This window comes from Vanellus vanellus (genome assembly GCF_965231255.1).
Source record: "Vanellus vanellus genome assembly, chromosome: 7".
NCBI lineage: Eukaryota > Metazoa > Chordata > Aves > Charadriiformes > Charadriidae > Vanellus > Vanellus vanellus.
This window is the reverse complement of record NC_138912.1, coordinates 36,763,196-36,782,111: the sequence shown is the minus strand read 5'-3', so window position 1 is coordinate 36,782,111 and position 18,916 is coordinate 36,763,196.

The following is an 18,916-nucleotide window of genomic DNA, read 5'->3' as shown; positions in this document are numbered from 1 at the left end:
AGAAAGAAGCAGGAGACCAAGTGAAGGTAAATTTCGTACTTGATAATACACAAAGACACATAGATCGGCCTTAGCCCTTTAAAGTATAGTGCAAATTACGTGAGGGTTTAGATGTTTTGCACATAGTTCTTCATTTTTAAGTCTACAGATTTTAAACCTTACTCATGTCTCTTCCTGGCATAACTCCACCCAGCTGAGTCAGTTGACTAAAGCAGAATCTGTTCTCTTTAATCTGGGAGTAAAATTAGCAGCTAAAAAAGTAACAGGGCTCTCTCCCACGCTATAAATGAAAATGACAGTGGCAAAATTAATGTATTAAAGGAGAAAATCGTCAGCAAATGTCTATGTTTTATGAAGTAGCTCTATTTTTCAGTCTTTTGGCCCAGGGCATTTTTATCAGAATCTGCATGATTCTTAGTGATGCTCTCAAAGAAGGCCTTAGAAGCTCATAGGAAACCACAAGCCTGATTTCCTGTAGCTCAAGCAGAACCTTACTTCACATACTTTCTCCTTTCCACGTAGATATTGCTACCATTAGCTGGCAAGTTTTGCCACTGCCATCTATAGCACACTAATGACTCCTTTTGAATTCTTCAGGTCTCTGGTCCTTTTTTCAACATGAACCATGCTGTTGTGATGAAGAACGGTTGTAATGGAAATTGCAGTGAAAAAGTGTGAGCACTTCTTTTCTTGTTTCTTAAAATAACTCTAGGCGCCCTAATGTTCTTTTGAGTACATTGAACAGTTTCATCCAAAATTGATGAAGGGACAGAAGTCTGAAAGATACGACATTTCTACAAGTTACCTTAAAATAATCAGGCAAGTTGAGAAAAAGATACAAATTAGAAGGCAAAAACGGTAATGCATATCCTGCTTCCAGACATCTTAGTGGTTACAGGAGTTAAGAACAAGCTGGAAATATTGTGGAGAGAAATGATAATTTTTAGAGCTTATAGTCGTATGTATATTGGTACAATCAAAACATTTAACAAAGATTAATGGAAAAGTGCAAAGAAAAGAACTTTGGTATCAGGAAATGCTACACTAGTAAAATCTCATAGTGCAAATAGTTCATACTTTGTATCTCTGGCCTTTAGTGCTCATCTGCCTACCTTTGCTCAGGAAAGCCATGAAGTTGATCTATAGCACCTTCCGCAGTGATGTACATGCTCTTTGCTAATCAGAGTTTTTCTGGAATACCCCCTTTGAACAGAGGCTCATTTGGTACTTGATGAAATACTGTTATTTAAAAAGGTCTAAAACTAATAGCTTTCTGGTTTGTTTTTTAAGGATCTGTGACTAAAAGAGCTCTCAGAAATAACACCTCTTTGTATACACAATCATAGAAATAAATACATTTTCCACTACCACAACAGTGCCCAGCATTAGTGATTCAGCACTGCAGAAGCAACAGCTAATACATCAAAAAATGTAAACACTGAAGTAGCGAGTAGAAGCTTGCTGATCTTGATATTTGGTGTAGGTGGAGTGCAGATTGAGAAGTGGATATCACGAGTCTGTAATGAACATACGGGGTGTTCAAAAAGCTAGCGTATGGCTTACTTGGAGATAGAGGAGTTTCTCCGTTAGCTCAAGGAATATGAAATTGCACTGTTTCTGCATATGGTGTAAATTTTGGACCTGCACTGATATTGGTATGTATCAGCATTTGGCACATTATATTTGTTGTTTGGTGCAGTATCTCACCTTCAGCTGAGAAAGAATAAAAAAAACCACCTGTAATTCATTTCAGAGATACAAACATATTTGCCCTTAGTGAAGCTAATTATTCCAACGTCAGATCCCCGAGATGTCGAAGAAGCTGAAAAATAATCACATTTGTCATTACACAAACCTTTACTGTCTTCAAAGTGCCCCTAAGGTGTTTCATAACAGTGATTGTATCATAAACTTATCACAAAACAAAAGTGTGTGCTGCAGGGGTTTTGCAATCTTAAAGAAATGACTGAGTATCAGCTGCAAATAATATTTGTCATTGCCTTCAGAAATGCCTTTAAGTTCTAGCTCACAGCCTTTGAAAAGTAGATGTCCTATTTTTGAAATAAAGTGAAACAAGAAACTGATAATGCTTATCCTTCTTTTGAAAATGAGAACATGGGTAAGGTTGGTTGTAAGGAAAATGACACGACAACTGTATGCTTCAGAGGCAGGTTCCCCTATTACCTACACTAGCACAGACGGCTTCACTATTACTCTTTAATAAATCACTATACAGTATTGACACTATATAAAGAGTTTGACACCACAATAAATACATTATGGCTGAACATCTGTTATATAGCGTCCTTCATGCAAAAATTAAGCACTTATCAAACACTTGTCACTGTACAGCAGCAACAGAGGTACTGTGATACTTCCTGCATCGGGTAGAACAAAACTAGTTTGAGATAGATAGGTGCGTGCTGTGAAAGAAAAATGGAGAAGAAAATCTGGAAGAGGTTGAAGAGAACCAGAAACAGATTTAATCATATCCATACTATGTATTTAAGGGAATTAATTGGAGGAGAAATTATAATCTTCTAATAAACATAGTTTTTACAATCTGTACACTTGAGAAGACGTGGGAATTAGTGTTTCATACTAAACATGAAGGTACTGGACAGAAAAAAACATGATTAGTAACTGGTCATATGATATCTTGTCCAGCTGAATGTGAGACCTTTGCCAATTACAGGGAGATGGTTATTTCACTCAATTTTGATGATGTAACAGTTTTGATGATGGAAGATCATTGTATTGTTTGGTTTTTTTCATAACTCTTGTTGGAAATAACATTTCTATGTGTCCTGCTCAATTCCTGAATTATCGTTCAGATCTATGTATGTTATTACTGGAACCTGCTCTTTGTAACTGTTGATGGGTTTATTTATCTATTCAGGAGGTCAGAAAAGATCATTCAAGAGATTCAAACACATTTTTACCTTTCTAGATCTCTGGGAATACCTGATGATAAAAATGGTTCAGTTAATGGCTTTTTTGACACCTAAGTTGTAGGAGCCAACTGCAGCAGCATATAACCTGAGCAAATTACCATTGCGTTGTTTTTGCACAAAAATTTCTGTGGTAGTCTTTATGTCTGTAGTCATATGTTCTGAAGCTTTACACTTTCCCAAACACAACACATTAAGTACCATAAGTTTATCACATAGTGCTATACAGAGTATTTGACAAAAGTGTTTCTGAACTGACCAGACCCAGCAAGAACATAGGAGGGACATCACAGAGTTAAATCAACCTGATCAGGCCTAGCAGATTGCAAATAACATTTATTTGTTTGTTTGTTTGTTTTTATTTGTTTTTGTTTGTTTGTTTGTTTTTAAGAGTCACAGGGTGAGGAAGGAAAGCTTCTATGGTCTACTATATTGGGACAAAATTAAATGGGTTGAGAACAGACTTCTGACAAAGTTTGAATTAGTATAAGTCCCCTAGCATAAATAAAACAAAATTCAATTATTTTGAAGCTAATATGCACAAGGATCACAGGGAAAAAAATCTGATCTTCATATAAGAAAGACATTTTTTACAGTGAGAGCAATCAGCCACTGGAAGAACCTCCCCAGGGATGTGATGGAGTCCCCATCGCTGGAGGTTTTCCAGATGCAACTGGACGGGGCACTAGATAATCTCATCTAGACTCCCTTTCCACAAAAGGTTGAACCAGATGATCTTTTGAGGTCCCCTCCAACCTGTGGTGTTCCGTGATCTGTGTACATCACATACAATATATTCAGCTGATAAAGGTCGCTATCTAAGGCAATTGAAAGTGATTCATTAAAATGACTTAAGATCATGCTTTCAGGGAGCTCAGAGAAGAAAATCTTACCTCTTGGTGAAAGCTGTTAGCTTTTATTTATCTTGCAACAGGAGATGAAGATCCTGGTCTCATAAAGGTCCTGTTTCTAGAATTTTTAGGTAAGGACTTTTACTGAACGAGCTGTTTGTAGATTTTAATCAGAACATTTACTATCCTGGGTTAAAAAATTGCAGTCTTACAGTACAGAGAAAGGGCAATACAGTCTGCACATCCCCTAAATACCGAATTTCTGTCACATCTCTAGTCTGTTGTGTATGTTTGTGAGACTGGATGTACTTGTAACTATTTCCTTAAATTTAAATTAAGGATACATGTATTTGACAAGAGGTTGGTCCTTCCTAAATTCAAGTCTGACCCTGTGTCCTGGAGGGCTGAATCCTAGAATATTTTAAAGAGCATTGCATAGCTGTCTGCATTGGTATTGCATGCAGAGGTTTAACCAAGTGAATTTATTAGGGGACTGGTCTTGTTACAGCTCATTTTACTGGCTCTCATATTCACACCATGCCCATCTCTGACTCAAGAATAAGGGTTGCTGCATTTTGCTGTAGTTTATACAGATTAAATACAACATTTAAACCCACTGTGATCTCAGCAAGTGGTACAATGTTTATTTACACTGAATTTAGAAGGTGAATGGAATGAACGTCTTTCCCAGGCATAGAAAATGTCCTCCTTATTAAGGCTGGTAGGTGTTCATAGCTATAATTTAGCCTTAGTTGAACATCTGGCGCTACTCCTGGTACTGAGATGGTAGTGCAGAGGGGTCTAAGGCATACTTTCACTGGGGAACCCCAGTGAACTCCACCGGAAGTACTGAGAATTAACTCTCAGATAAGCTTTAAAGGTCTTCAGAGGTTTACGGAATGACTTAAAAGGTAGAACGAACTTCTCAGTACTCCGCAGCTGCATTGTATATGATACAGTTCATGCAAATAGTATCCCAATATGGTTCATACAAACAGTATCCCAATATAGTTCACAAAAAGTTTATAATTGTCACTGTGATGGATAAGGGGAATATGACAAGGGACATGTAAGAAGGCTGGCTTAGTTCTGAAGAGTGCTGAAGCAACTCCCATCCTAATGTAGTCGTGTCCAAAGTTGATTTATGAACAAATAAAAATACTTAAGAGAAACACTAGGATTTTTAGAAAAGGATTTGATATCAGGTAGAAAATATGTAGGAAAATTAGTCTGTTGATAGGACAGCGCTGCCCACAGTGACAGCTGGACTGGAAAGGAGAGGGCTCTTTAGATGGAAGTGCTGAAGGTGTTTTCTTACAGAATGCTTTCGTGCAGGCAATGTTAGTGGCAGTGCAGAAGAGATGCATGCTATTAAATGTAGCCTTGCTGTTACCTGAACTGTAGTTGTTGGCTGCGGTTATGGCATAAAGCCTTCAACAGCCTCTGTGGTTACATTAAAAAAAAAAAAAACCAAAACGAAACTGAGGTGATACATAAAAATCTTCAGCTAAAAAATTTGGAACACAGGCTAGGTTCAAGAAAGAGATGTATTTCTGTAAAAGTAAGAAAAACAACATGTTTCTGCTAATAACTTAGAGGTTATTCTGAGGTAAACAGAAGAGTGAACAGATTGTCAGTGGTGCCGAAACGTAAGCTAAATACCGTCTCAGTGCCCTGTTAATGGGGCAACTCACCACTAGTGAGGTAATGACTAACAACATTCCTGTTTCAGTTCTGAACTCAGACCCCTACGCTGAGGCCTGCAGGGGCTGTGGTGTTCACAGCCAGTCTTCTGCCAAGCCCAGGAAGGCTTGGCTTTCATTCAGTTGAACCGATGCTCGGGCATGGTAATTTTATACAAGCAACTAAACATCTTGTCCTAACCAAGTATAAAATACCTTTTTTTTTTTTCTTCTGAATACTCCCATTTGACACTTCAAAATTCAAAAATTACGTTCTTATGATGCATTAGAATGAAAGCCTTTTGAAAATTGTTTTGGATGATCATCGTTGATGTGAAATTTCAGAGAAACGCATTTCTTGCAAAAGGGGGAAATCCCCTTTTGGAAAATGTACCTATCTTTTAAGAGTAATTTCTGAACTAAAGTCAAACAGATTTGGTTGCAAATTTTATGACTTTTAGTTTTGCTTAATCATTTAACATTTGACTTTAATCAGAAGTATTACCTGGGTCTTGGAGTTCTTAGGGGAGTACAGGATAGCTCTTACCTAATGTTGGTTGAAGGAGGAAATATTATTATGAACATCAGTTTAACATGAGGCTTCCTGTCTAAGGAGAGCTATAATATTTGGATCATTCCTTATAATTCATGGAAGAAGCACAATTCATGTTGATCAGGGAGCACAGGAAGAGCTGCCCTGCACAAGGGCATAGGTTTTCAAGAGTCCTTTTTTCTTAACCAAGCTGATTTGTATTTGAGTGCTCTAGGAAGGTCCTCAGTAACTTTAGGAAGGCCCTTTTTTTCTAGGTGTATCAGATTTGCTTGTGCATATAAGAAAGGATTTCTCATCTATCTTCTTATCATCTTGGGGTAGCCAAGCTATTTGAAAGAGAGAGTTAATGCACTTCTACAGACAGGCAGTAAAGGAGAGAGATGGGAAGAAGAATCCTGACCGCCTTTAAAATCTTAGCTCCATTGCTTGAAAAGCAGGAGCTGGAGAGCTGAGAGCCTACTTCCCTTCCACTGCTGCCTGCCATATTTAGCCTCTTCCCATAGCAGAGCACAGGCCTCTGATCTGAAGGACCCGCAGGCGTAATTCCCAGTGCAGTACAGCAGCGTAGAGATTCAGAGATGTAACTTGCTGTGGACCATGCAGGCTGTGAGTTACAGGGAGAGCAGGCAGCATCTCGAGAACTTCTGTGTGCAATAACAGCCCCAAGCAATGCCTCTTTCAGTGTGAAAGGGCAAAGGAGAAAGACAAAAATTCTTATTATTTGCCCTGATGCAATAGAAATTACATATAAAGGGAATACTTGCCTGTATTCTTTGGGGTGATCCAGAGCCTCAGGCTTGTTGCTGAGCATGCCACAGTAAAGCATTCTTGTTTTTTCTTTTTTTGTTTGTTTTTGATTACACAAATAGTCAGATCTCACAAGAGCTACAGCCAAAGGAGAGTTGTTAAGCAGTGGCACACCTGAGCCACTTCCAGCTTCTTACCCTCATAGAACAGGATAATTTGCAACAGCCCAACCAATCTCACTCTTACAAGTTGTAGCAGCTGTAACCCAGACAAATCCTTGCAAGGCTTTCTGCTGTTGTGGAAGTGAGTTGGAGTCTCACAGAAGTATTTGCTTGATGAAGCATAGGATTAGTATGTCATTTCCCTGAAGAGATTCCTCATGTGAAGGGAGTCAGTTGTCAGCATGCAAAAACAGAAGTCTACATGGAAAACCAAATGGTCACAAGAAATGGAACAGCTGACTTGTTATGCCACAGGAGGCGAAAGTTTTACTCTTCTGAGCTGAAAAATATGGCTAAGTCATGATGCTTCCAGCAGCAGTTCAGTACTACTTCAGGATCAAACAGCAGAGAAGTGTTACCCAGTTACGTTATGAAAGAACGGAGATGTACATGTGGTATAGTAGAGATTTTAAGTAATTTTTGGCTTTCTGTAAAAAGACATTGACATTTTCAATTCAACTGCTAAGAATTTTGTATAACTGAATGTATATCATAAGAGTATCCAGAAATAAGCAGACTGGGCATGGAATTAAGAGGCCCATCTTGGGAATTGTGCTCCAGCCAATAGTTATTGAAATAGCTTGTTTTGAATTTCCACATTTAAGTACTTTTCCAGTGTGTCCTTGATTAAAAACACAGATGGGTATTGGCGGTAATTATTTTAGGCGATTTTTTTTAACCAAAACACTACTAATTGAAGCATTGTCTTGCTTGTGTTTAAATTACATTTGAGTATGATGCTTGTTCTGATGTAGAGAATTCACAGAAAGTCCTATATTTCAATGAATACTCCTTTTGGAAATGTAAACTAATATATAACAACAGTAATCAGCATTAGCATTATCCAACAGCAGTCAAACCCTGCCATTCTGTGGTCTTTATCAGATATTAGAGCACTGCAGAAGTGTGTAACTGTAGCACTAGCAAAAAGGTTTATCTTGCTGTTGTGGTTTAACCCCAGGCAGCAGCTAGGACCACGCAGCCGCTCGCTCACTCCCCTCACAGTGAGATGGGGGAAGACAATCAGAACAGTAAAAGTGAGAAAACTTGTAGGTTGAGATAAAGGCAGTTTAATAGGTAAAGCAAAAGCCGTGCACAGAAGCAAAGCAAAGCCAGAAATTAATTCCCTGCTTCCCATCGGCAGGCAGGTGTTCAGCCATCTCCAGGAAGGCTCGAAAAGGAACTTAATAAATGTGTAAGTTTAAAATGGTGTTAATTGTTAACAATGGTTTAATAGGTATTGTAATTTCAGGTTATAACACCTTAGGAATTTAAAAGCAACCAACTGTACTACATCAATATTCTGTTACCTGTATTAATTTATATAGGAAATCCAAGAAATGCGAAAGCACTGAAGCCCCCTCCAGGTGTTGAGCTCTGCAAGATAAACTCATGTTTGGCAACCTTGCAGGGATGCCAGGGCAGGTAAATTTGGTTTGGTTTTGTTCCCACAAGCTACGGGTGAAGCTGTGTTTTAAAATCTCAGTATGTAACATGCTCCCTAATGTATGAAGAAATGTAGCTCTGACTGGGAACGCGCTACCCAGTGGGAATGCCGGGGAGGCAATATGCAGTTGGCTGGCAGTACCTGAAAGGGAGCTGGAAAACGTTGCTTCTCATCAATCTCTCCCTCGATAATGATGTTCTTGGGTTTCCTCCCAAGTCTTTTAAGTGCCATTCAAAATCCACATCCTTTCTTAGACACCTGTGCTATAGGTTACAGACTCTAATATCAAACAGTGGAATGCATAGCTCTGTTCAAAGATTTGACGGTATGGTTTAGAAGAGGCCTGGGGCAAGTTGGGAGATGTTGCTATAAAAATCCACTAATGATTATGCTGTAGAAAAGCAGCAAATTACATAGGAGGGTACAGGCCTTCCTGTTGGATTACCGCATTCACCTCCCAGGAACTAGATGCACCATATCACATGGTTTAGCTTATTACTAAGGAATTACTGAAGCCTGAGGAAAGCAGCATTTTCCTGCCTTCTAGGAGATTCCAGTTATCTAAAGATTATTGTAACAGCAGCTTTTGCTACTGCGCTTACTGGAGAATGAAAAATAAGCAAATACGAACTTTTCCTCCTCCAGATCTAAAGAACAGGGATTCTGTCTAGTATTGTTCTACACTAAAATGTCACATCGTAAAGCGGACTAGCCCTGAGGACCATTTTGAGTTGAGAAAAAAATGACATACCCTCCGATTTGAAACAAATAAAACCTAGACTGTTTTGACTGGATCAGAATGAAAAGCCACAGTAAATGATTCCCATAACCTTGCTCTGCCAGACAGGGCTGGTAGAGAAGAGACACTGTGTAGACGTGTTCACAAACCGTTTTGTCCTTTTTAGTCAGAAGAAGTAGTTGTTCAGAATGTTCTGGCTGCTTCTCTTACTGCATGGCTCTGCCTGGGACAGGTCAGTCCTGCGTGAAGCAAAGGCAGACCAACGACGGCAGGACCAAAGAGCTGAATGAGTTATGCCCATCCCTTTCCAATGCAGAAACCCCCCGGACTCGGGTGACCCTACTGTAGTCCTACAGGGCTGAGTTAATTCATAAATGTATTTCTACATGTAACAACGGTTATTAGTGATAAGAACAAAATTTCTGCACGGAAAATGGCTCATAAAATGAAAATACTTTTATCAGCAATTATTTTCTTACTCCACTCTTAAATAGATGTCTTACTGACTTTCGTTTTACTGACTATAGGGTAAAGTCTATAAATATACAGAATCTAAAGACTAGTATTTTTATTAGATTAACTCCTTGCTATTGTCAGAACATCTTTGATGAGGTTCTCAGCACCCTGAGACAGGCTGCAAGACTAGACTATTTCTAGCTTTAGAATCAGTTGTTTTTTAATTCCTTGTCTAAATTTTCAAGCCACGTAATAGTTTTAAATGGGGCATATACGTAGCATTGTGCTGTATTATAAAGCAGGGCATTAACTTTGCTCTAAGTTGTATGGTACAGGCTCTCCTGGCCTTAATTTTGAGTCTTTACTTACTTCAGCATGACTTTGTTTGGGTTTGTATCGGGAAAACAACTTTCTTTTATTTCTCAAAACGTTTTACAAGAAGAAATGCATGAAAAATGCAGGAAAGAAAAATTAGACGACTAGGTGCAAAATAGAAGTATAAAATTTATTTAAAACCACCCACAAAGTTCTGTGTAATCAGGAATGATACAATTTGTAATAGTCTTTTTAAAAACTCATGACAAGATTTAAAATATATTTTCAATTACAGTATTCATTTAGCCTTATTCAGTTAGGACAATAAAAAAAAAAAAGAAAGTTTACGTTCTAAACAGATGAGACACACAAGAAAAATAGAACAGAACAGACAATCTCCACAACAACAATTTTTACATGTATGTTTCAATACTAGTATCAACATTTCAATGCATCTTGCTACATAAACATGAAATCATGTACAACAACTGCTTGCACCAAAAAACATAGCTTAATTAGATCTTTCAAGTAACATGCAGTCACAACTCACAAGTCTTCAAGTACTGCTGGTAAGGGTTCCCTTGTCTGCAAAGAAGATTTTAAGGTTCAGTTTCTCAGCTAGCGTAACTCTTCACAGCTCCACACACCTCATGAAGCTATGCTCAGTTATACTAGGAAAGAATCAGGCCCCAATTTTTTTTTTTTTTTTGAGAAAAGAAGTAATTTTTATACTTTCTCCTGTAAATACTGTGACATAATGAAGTGCTTTTTCTTTCTGATTTTTTTCTCCCTGTACATCATCTCTTGTTTAAAAAAGTTAGTTTTATGTTCCAGATCCAAATACAGTAGGTTGGTAACTGGAAATAATTCAAAACCTCAAATTCAAAGTTGAAAAATAAATATCAAATGCATCCCAAAGAAAGAAAGAAAGACAAAGAGAGAAAGGAAGAAAGAGAGAAGGAAAGAAAGAAAATACTTTTTTTTTGTTTTTTTGCTTTGGCATACTGGTAATCTTTTAATTTTGCAAAGCAGGAAAGAATTCATTAGCCATAGCATTACAGTACAGTGTGTCCTCACATATTAATATTCTTTCTTACGACAGTACATTCTGAACTGTACTTATGACCTGGTATGATACTGTCACATTACGAAGAGCTGTCTCTTCCAAACTGAACAAATAATCATAGAATAATTAATTGTTAAAGACTGAAATGTCCGAATGTTTGCATTGGTTAGAACTGGCTTTCTTTCAGTGGTGTCGGGATAACAAATTAGTTTTTCTTGCCTGCAGTTATTTTTTCATTTTGAGGACAAGAGAGTCATGAAGTTCAGACGCTGCCTTCTGAATTGCATGGATTAGACTGGCATTCACAAAGTTAGTACAAAATCTGTTCCTCATTAGGCTCTGCCTTATCGCTGCAGTTTAGAAATTTAAGAATGAAAATACATTTCCTTTTCCTCAGACTTTTTTTGAAAGAGAAGTTTGCATTGTGTTGCATTTTGTATCTGCAACCTAGCAGGGCTTGATGCTTACATAAAGCTTCCACTGGCAGCAAGGGAAGCTCTGCGCAGCTTGAGCGTGCAGGGTGGCTCCAACGGTTTCACTGTCGAGCATCACCACAGTTAGGGCAGTCAGAGAACACTGGCTTTCAGCTCTGTGTCTCAAAACTCACCCCAGTGTGACAACATCACACAATACTGCACACCCTGTTGTGTCTCAATGTCAGAAAAGAACAGAGTTCAGTAGATTGTCACAACCCCATTTTATATAATCAAGTAAAAGGGATCAAGTTATGATAAACAGAAGCAAGTATTTTAAGAAAAACTACCAAAGCTTAGAAATATTATTGGCAATTCTGTGAGATTCCTGGCCAGGCCGCTACCTAGAGGTACAAATCTTTTACCACATTCTCTTTGTAGACAATGTTGGGAAAAGGAGAGCCAATATACGCGGATACTTAAAACCTGATAAAAACCAAGCCAGTTTCTTTGCAACCAATCTGGATGTTACTGGCCAGTATGTACACAATAGGGCTATCATTAAATTGATTTCAGATGATTGTACAAATCAGTCATTTGGTAACGGTTTTGATTTACGCTACTGACCTTTTATACCATTATTGGCGTAATAGGATACTCCAAAGGATGTAAGCTAAATCGATGTCTGTTTAAGGCCTCTTTATCCTTTTAACTTGATGCAAAGGACAGTAATATAAATGAGAATCAGGGCCTTCATTCTTAATTTGAAGACGACTCCCAAACCCTAGACCTTTTCCCATTACAATATTATAATAAAAACACAGATATACATGTAAAATATTGATCAGGTCACAAAACTTTCCACAACAGCATTAAAATGTTCTGTGGCAACAACTGCAACACTGAACATCAAACTAGCAGTTCCCTTGCTCCACTGCAACAGCACTTCTTTGGAATACAGTTTATCTGCTCTCACTGGCAGCCCTCTGTAGATTAACTGCCAAATCTGTCCTCCTTCTTACGTATGCAGGTTGGTTTTTTTTTTTTGTTTGTTTGTTGTTTTTCTTTTTTTTTTTTGAGGTCTACACCTGCATCCTCTGACTTCATGAGGAAAGCTGGCAAGATGTGCAAAGTGTTGAAAACAGAACTGTTAATCACTCACACCAAACAGAGCAAGTCACCTTCACGTTAAGTTATTTAGCACCCCGATCTTGCATTGACTGCAAATATGCTGTTGGAAGATTCTAGCATTTTACTACAAGTATGTGTGGAAAATTACATATATAATGGTCCCGTAGAAGAGAATAGAAAAGAGACTGTTGTGGGAAGAATTAAGGATACAACATCGAGAAGCATCTCGTATCTTTCAAAAATGAAGTTACGAGTATGTGGTTAAACACTGCAAAACAACAGTGGGATGATGAACTGGGAAACCGGACTGAAATAGGATCCTAAAGTCTTTACGTCTCAGAAGGAGGAAAACAGTGATGCTGACACGCCTACAGCCTTTAAAAAAAGGCAGTAACTATTTAATTATTTTCTGGTCAAGTTCAGTCAATTCCACTTGCCACTACAGAGGAAGAACAAAAAGAAATTCCACTGTTCCACTCTCTTTTTTCCAAGCAGTCCTATGTTAGTTAGGGGATTCAACTTATGCAATACTTGACGTTTCTCACACGGCCTATAACTGATCTCTGCACAGGGATATAACCAGAAGATGTAAAGAAAGAGGGCTTCTCAAAAGAGAAGAGGGCATTCCACAGCGATGCCAGCCACAGAAGCAAAAATCTTCTACTCTGAGAAGGGACGACTCCCTTCTCGGGGTCAGCAGTTTTCTAGTCTTGCAAAGTCTCTTTTGTTTGGCTACTTGCAGATATAAGAAGAGTGTAACAACTACATCAAGAAATCTGAAAATTAACTAGAAATTTGATTATTCAATTTAAAAAGTAAGAAAACACTGATTGTGACGGATAACGAATCATCCCTCTTTCTTGGAATGAAAAGAATATCAAACTGCAATATTCCAGACTCCCTGTGAGAGAATGTGAAGTGAAACAACCCCTAGAACTGTCATATGTAGGATAAAAGATGACAAAGAAATTGATTTCAGAAGAGTGACAAGGAGAATAATTTCTTATGATATTCCTGAGATGCAGATTGGCTGATTTACACATACAAAGCAGCAGCAGCATGCGTGGGGAATTTACAAGCCAGCTGAGAGCTATACTGCTAACGCCGAGTACTGAAGCAGATCTGCAGGGGGACAAGAAGAACTTCTGGAGTAGTTTGGAGCATTTAAAGCATTCAGCAGCAGGTTATAATGTGATCTAGCACTGACTGTGGAAAGAGCTAACCACAGCCAACAAGCCTTAAAGAGACCACGAAGTGAGAAAAGTGACTGTGATATTCAATGTCGTCTGTACAGAGTAATTAAGTGTACTTCAGGGAGACACGGTAGAATTAAGGCTTCATAATGTAGTCAAGTATGTAAATGCATTAAACAAAGAGTTTTGCTCACTCCTCTGAAATAACCAAAAATATTTTAATAGGGCAGTAATAAACACAAAGTGTATTTTCAGCCACTCTTTAGAAGAAGTGATCCGTATATATACTGGTGCCTGATTAGATACTACTATTAGAAATCCTTGGCCTTTCAGAAAACCTCAAATAAAACTTTCCTTTATGCAATTATAATTTTGCAGCAACGTACTGGAGCAGCATGTAGACAACTTGTGAAAACTGTCTGACTAAACATAGGTAATTCCAGAAGACACTGAAGCCCGTTTCTGTACTGTTCCACTAAGCAACCACAGCCTTGGGACTTCTGACACTGGCCCCTCTGCTTAATATTAAAGAACATAAACGTGTCACAGACTAAATGAAAATGCTTATGAATTTGAAGTTAGATGTACCAAAAAAATGTCAACATGAAGCGCCCTGGAAACTACAGCATGTGTACAGGGAAGGCTGTCTCAAAAGCTGATTGCACCTTCACAGCTTTGCCTGTGACTTATCCATGCCGTGCATCCCATCAGCCTTCCATGTTCCCTATCTTGATCGTGGGAAGGAGCACCAGGCTGGCCATGACAGCAGCACTCGCTATCTCCTTCTTCTACACAGATTAAAGAATGGGTGACCAGCTCTCTTCCTCTTTGTTTTTTTTTTTTTTTTCCTTAAACCATTCAGAGAACAAAGGAGAGATTCCTGTCTCCAGAGGAGCTGTGGAAAGAGATGAATTTGTACATATATCCACAGCTGTATGACACAGTGACGCATCCTTACTGGTTAGAAACAATGCTGTAACAGACATTGCAGTGCAGTACCGTGGTGTCACAACAGTCAATGGCAAACTTCTCTACAGTTAAATTTTACTGAAAGATATTCCCTCTACTCTTCCTCCTGAAAGTCAGCTCAACACCTGATAAAAGTAAGAAGAAAGCCACAATTTCCAAATGTGATTGGACTGTTCCTCATCTCTAATTGCGTTAAGATCAGATCATAGGCAGCATCACGGCTCACAGTTGGGCAGACACCTTTCACATGGGAAGTAAAACAGTTTTATGGAAGATATGTCACAAAGACCCTAATCTGAATTTTGTCACAAAGACCCTAATCTGAATTTTAGCAACCACAATAGACCTAAAAGAGTTTTTTCAACACTGCCTGAATGTAACTGCTGTTACCTAGACAAAGTCCAGAAGTGGACATGCAATTTAGTTTTTCAGGTATCTGAGGGCGCAGTTATTTCTTCCTGTTACCCTAGAAATTATAGGATTTCTGTGGGAAAAGACAAAGAGAAAAAACATATATATATATATATATATAAAAACGGATTACAAAGCTGACAACTGCTTGGTAAAAGGAGCTGATTTCAACATGAAAGAAATTTCATGGGAAGTGAGAGGGCAAGACTGACCTTACATTTTAAACACAAAAATGTGAAATTGCAGTTTTATTAGAATACTTCTGTAACATCTCTCTCTCTCATTGAACAACCTATCAGCTAAGAAACATCAAAAAGCGGTCAAGCACCTAAGCCTGAAGGTGCTCTGAAATGACCTACCTGCATGCCTGAAACTTGAGGTGAAGGTATCTGTCTCTCTACAGACCTGGAATCACTTCTCATGCAACAGAAACAATATATCCTGTGTTTAACCAGAAATACAACATTTACTCTAAATCTCTCTCCATCTGTCCTTGCAAATCCAATTAATTGCGGTAGGGCTGCAAGGGCCTGAGGCGGCCACAGGCTTTGGTCAACTGTTATCCATGTCCATCCAGTTAAATAGGAAAATTGCATGAAAGTTTGATGAAAGAGCACATTGCAGTCAATGGGGCTGCAGCAACGTAAACAGGACCCAAATTTAACCCACCAAATTCAGCATTATACTGCAATGATATTAAAAGGGTCTTTAAGAAACCCTAAACAGTTGTATGTTACAAATAATCTTAAGTACTAAAGAAGCTGTCATTTACCCATGCTTAACATAAAATGTCGCTTAAGATACTACAGTTATTTCCCCTTCTAAGTATAGAGAAGCACTGTCATAGGTAAGATAAGGACTTTTAACAGCAGTTATTTCTAAGTAAAAGTTAGCTTAGAAAGTCCTTACAAAAAAAAAAAAATATCTGAATACAACTGTTACAGCTAGAAAGTCACAAGTACTTGTAAGTTGTTAAAAAGCTTTTTGGATCTTGTGACAAAAATATTTGTAGAAATATTTTTTCTTATTTTCTGTAGTACAATAGCATGTTACACATCAGTAAGCGCAGAGAAACCGCATGAGTAAAATTCACTGTTTAATTGGGCACGACTGCGGTAACTCCAGCAGGGACTCGGTGAGTCAAACAGAACCGGCTCCTGCAGACAGCACCACTTGTCCCTCCAGAGTGAGGGCAGAGCGGTGAGAAAGGGATGAGAGGCGTTTCTTCTGGAAGTCAGAGGTGTCCCATGTTGGATGACGACAGATTTTGCTAGCATACTGTGAAAAAGGATCAAAAGACAATCCCACCCCACCACCAGCTCGCACCTGAATCCATTTTCTGGGTTTTCCCCCAGAGCATAGTGCCAGCTGTTGGAAACCAAGCGAAACGCGCAGGTCTGACCCAGCCGAGCTACCTTAGTTCTACATCCAGCACCTCATCTGGCCACCTGGAGGGACTTTGTTAAGGGGTAAGAGCAAATTACAAGTGGTTGTGTGGGCTGCAAAGGAAAGCAATAGACCCACAGATTTGCAAATTTTAAGAGACAAGTACTGTTATAAAATGATAACCTTACCCAAAACAACATAGTTTGTGTACAAGACTGATAAATATTCTCAAGTGTTACAATAAATAGCACACAGTTGTAAAAACAGCAAATAGTTGCATTTTCTAGACTGCAGTACAGCAATAGAAAATATTAGCTTCTCAAATCACAACCTGCTACGTGCCAGAGCAGGAAATAAAAGTGGCCAGCTAACCTGCCTGTTACCTACACGTTGAGAAAGTAGTTACGCGATAGACAGTCAAGGAAAGAGCACCGCAAATGATATTTTTTGTATAGATGATACATTTTTCTCATGTAAGTAAACTTAATAAAGTAGTAACTGTGAGTTTTAGCACCTATGAGTTAATAGCATTAACTACTATGTTAAGATACACTTTTCTCTGTTAAAATTGCCATTTCAAAGAAGGTAAGACCTGGACTTACTGAAGGTCTGTTGGTGCAGCCGCTGGAGCAGTGACTCGCCAGGGGCTATGTTTGGAGGTCTCCTTTCAGACCCACCTTTTAGTTTCTCACTTCTTTGAGGGAAGCTGCTGGTTTTTCAATCAATGTTTTTATCTCAAAGTTGCCAAGTTAAACACGGGCATTTCTAGGGGAAGATTCAAGTGAAAATGATCCCCTTTAATGATCTGAACATTTTAAAAAGTAAAGAGATGGCTCTGTAGCTTTCTAATTTTGTGTAGAAAAATTGTTATTCATATATGGGAGTGCTGAATGTGAAATGATTTTTTTCAATTTGCGTGATAGAAACTGAAGCTATCAGCACTATCCGTGAAACCAATCAACTAATTTTTTCTGTAAATTGTGTGTCGGACAAGGGGTTTCAGATAGCAAATACACGAATGGAACAGCTAGAGAACGTACAGTACTACTTACTGTATGGACAGCTGGAATTCATACTAATCTTCGGCTCACCAAAAATATACAGGTTTTAAAATGGAAATCTAAGGCACACAAAATACCATAATGATTTGATGTATACTGTATATTACATAGTCAAGAAGCATAAAACTGCTGGTACAAAACGATGGCATAATATTGGTTTTGTTTTATTAATATTTACAATCCCTTCATATCCTCTATTTGAACTAATATTAAGCTTTGAACTAAAATTTGCAGCATACCCGGTTTTTTACAAATTTTACTTAAAATAGGTAAGATACAAAGAATGGGTTCAATTCGGCCATCCTCTGCCATCAACATATTTGTTAATTTCGACAGGAAACTGTAGAATTGAACCCAAGGTCGTTACATAGTGATTGCTACTTCAGACCTTGCTCCCGCAAACACTACGCGTGTACACCTCTATACAGGAGAATAGTCTCAGCGATCTACAGCCGCAATTAAGTATTTGTAGCACCAAGGTCCTAACTGGCACTATGTGTTAAAAATACAATTTATGTACTTTTTGTACCGAAACTGTAAATATAGCGCTTACAGTTCAACTTTTCAAGGAAAAAGCACCTTGTCTAGGTTTTAAATAAAGCAGATCTAGATAGTTCATATTCCTCTGTTACAGCACCACTACATTATAATATTATCAAGTATATTATTAGCATATTTTCGCACTGGAAAAACTCTGACCTCGTTATACCTACAGGTTACCCAGCCGGGGAGGACTCCGAGGCAGAATTAAGGTACAGCTTCGTGTCTGGGGCCTGATCCTGCAGCTCTCAGTCAGGAGAGGAGTCCTGGCTTGAGCGGGGCCTCCTGGCTCTGACTGGGCAGGTATGGCTACGCAGAGCTGTTCTCATGGAAGAAGTTGCAGGATGAGGTCAATCCTTAGCTAACGTTGTCATTTGGTAATTTGTTTAAATAAATAAGTTTAAAAAAGAAATACATAGGAGAGGAGAATCAGAAAGAAGAGTGGGATGCTACAGTATTTGAAAGCAATGGAGTGTCTGTTTTTCCTCTGGTTTAGCAAATATTCATTTCAATATATGTCACTTTTTCAACAGAAATGGAGAACATAAATTTCATATGTTTGGAAGGAAGAATACAACCCTTTCTACATGAAATGTATAAATCGCTTAAAAACATTTACAAAACGTTTTTGTAAAAAAACTGAACTTAGAAAGCTGGTGAATATCACAGATTGGTTATTCTTAGTGAATAATTTGCTGTTAAATATTAGAAATTTCGTACTTTTCCAACACTTCCTTTGTATTTTCCCCAAATTAATTTTCAGAATAGAATAAGGCAACTCTAG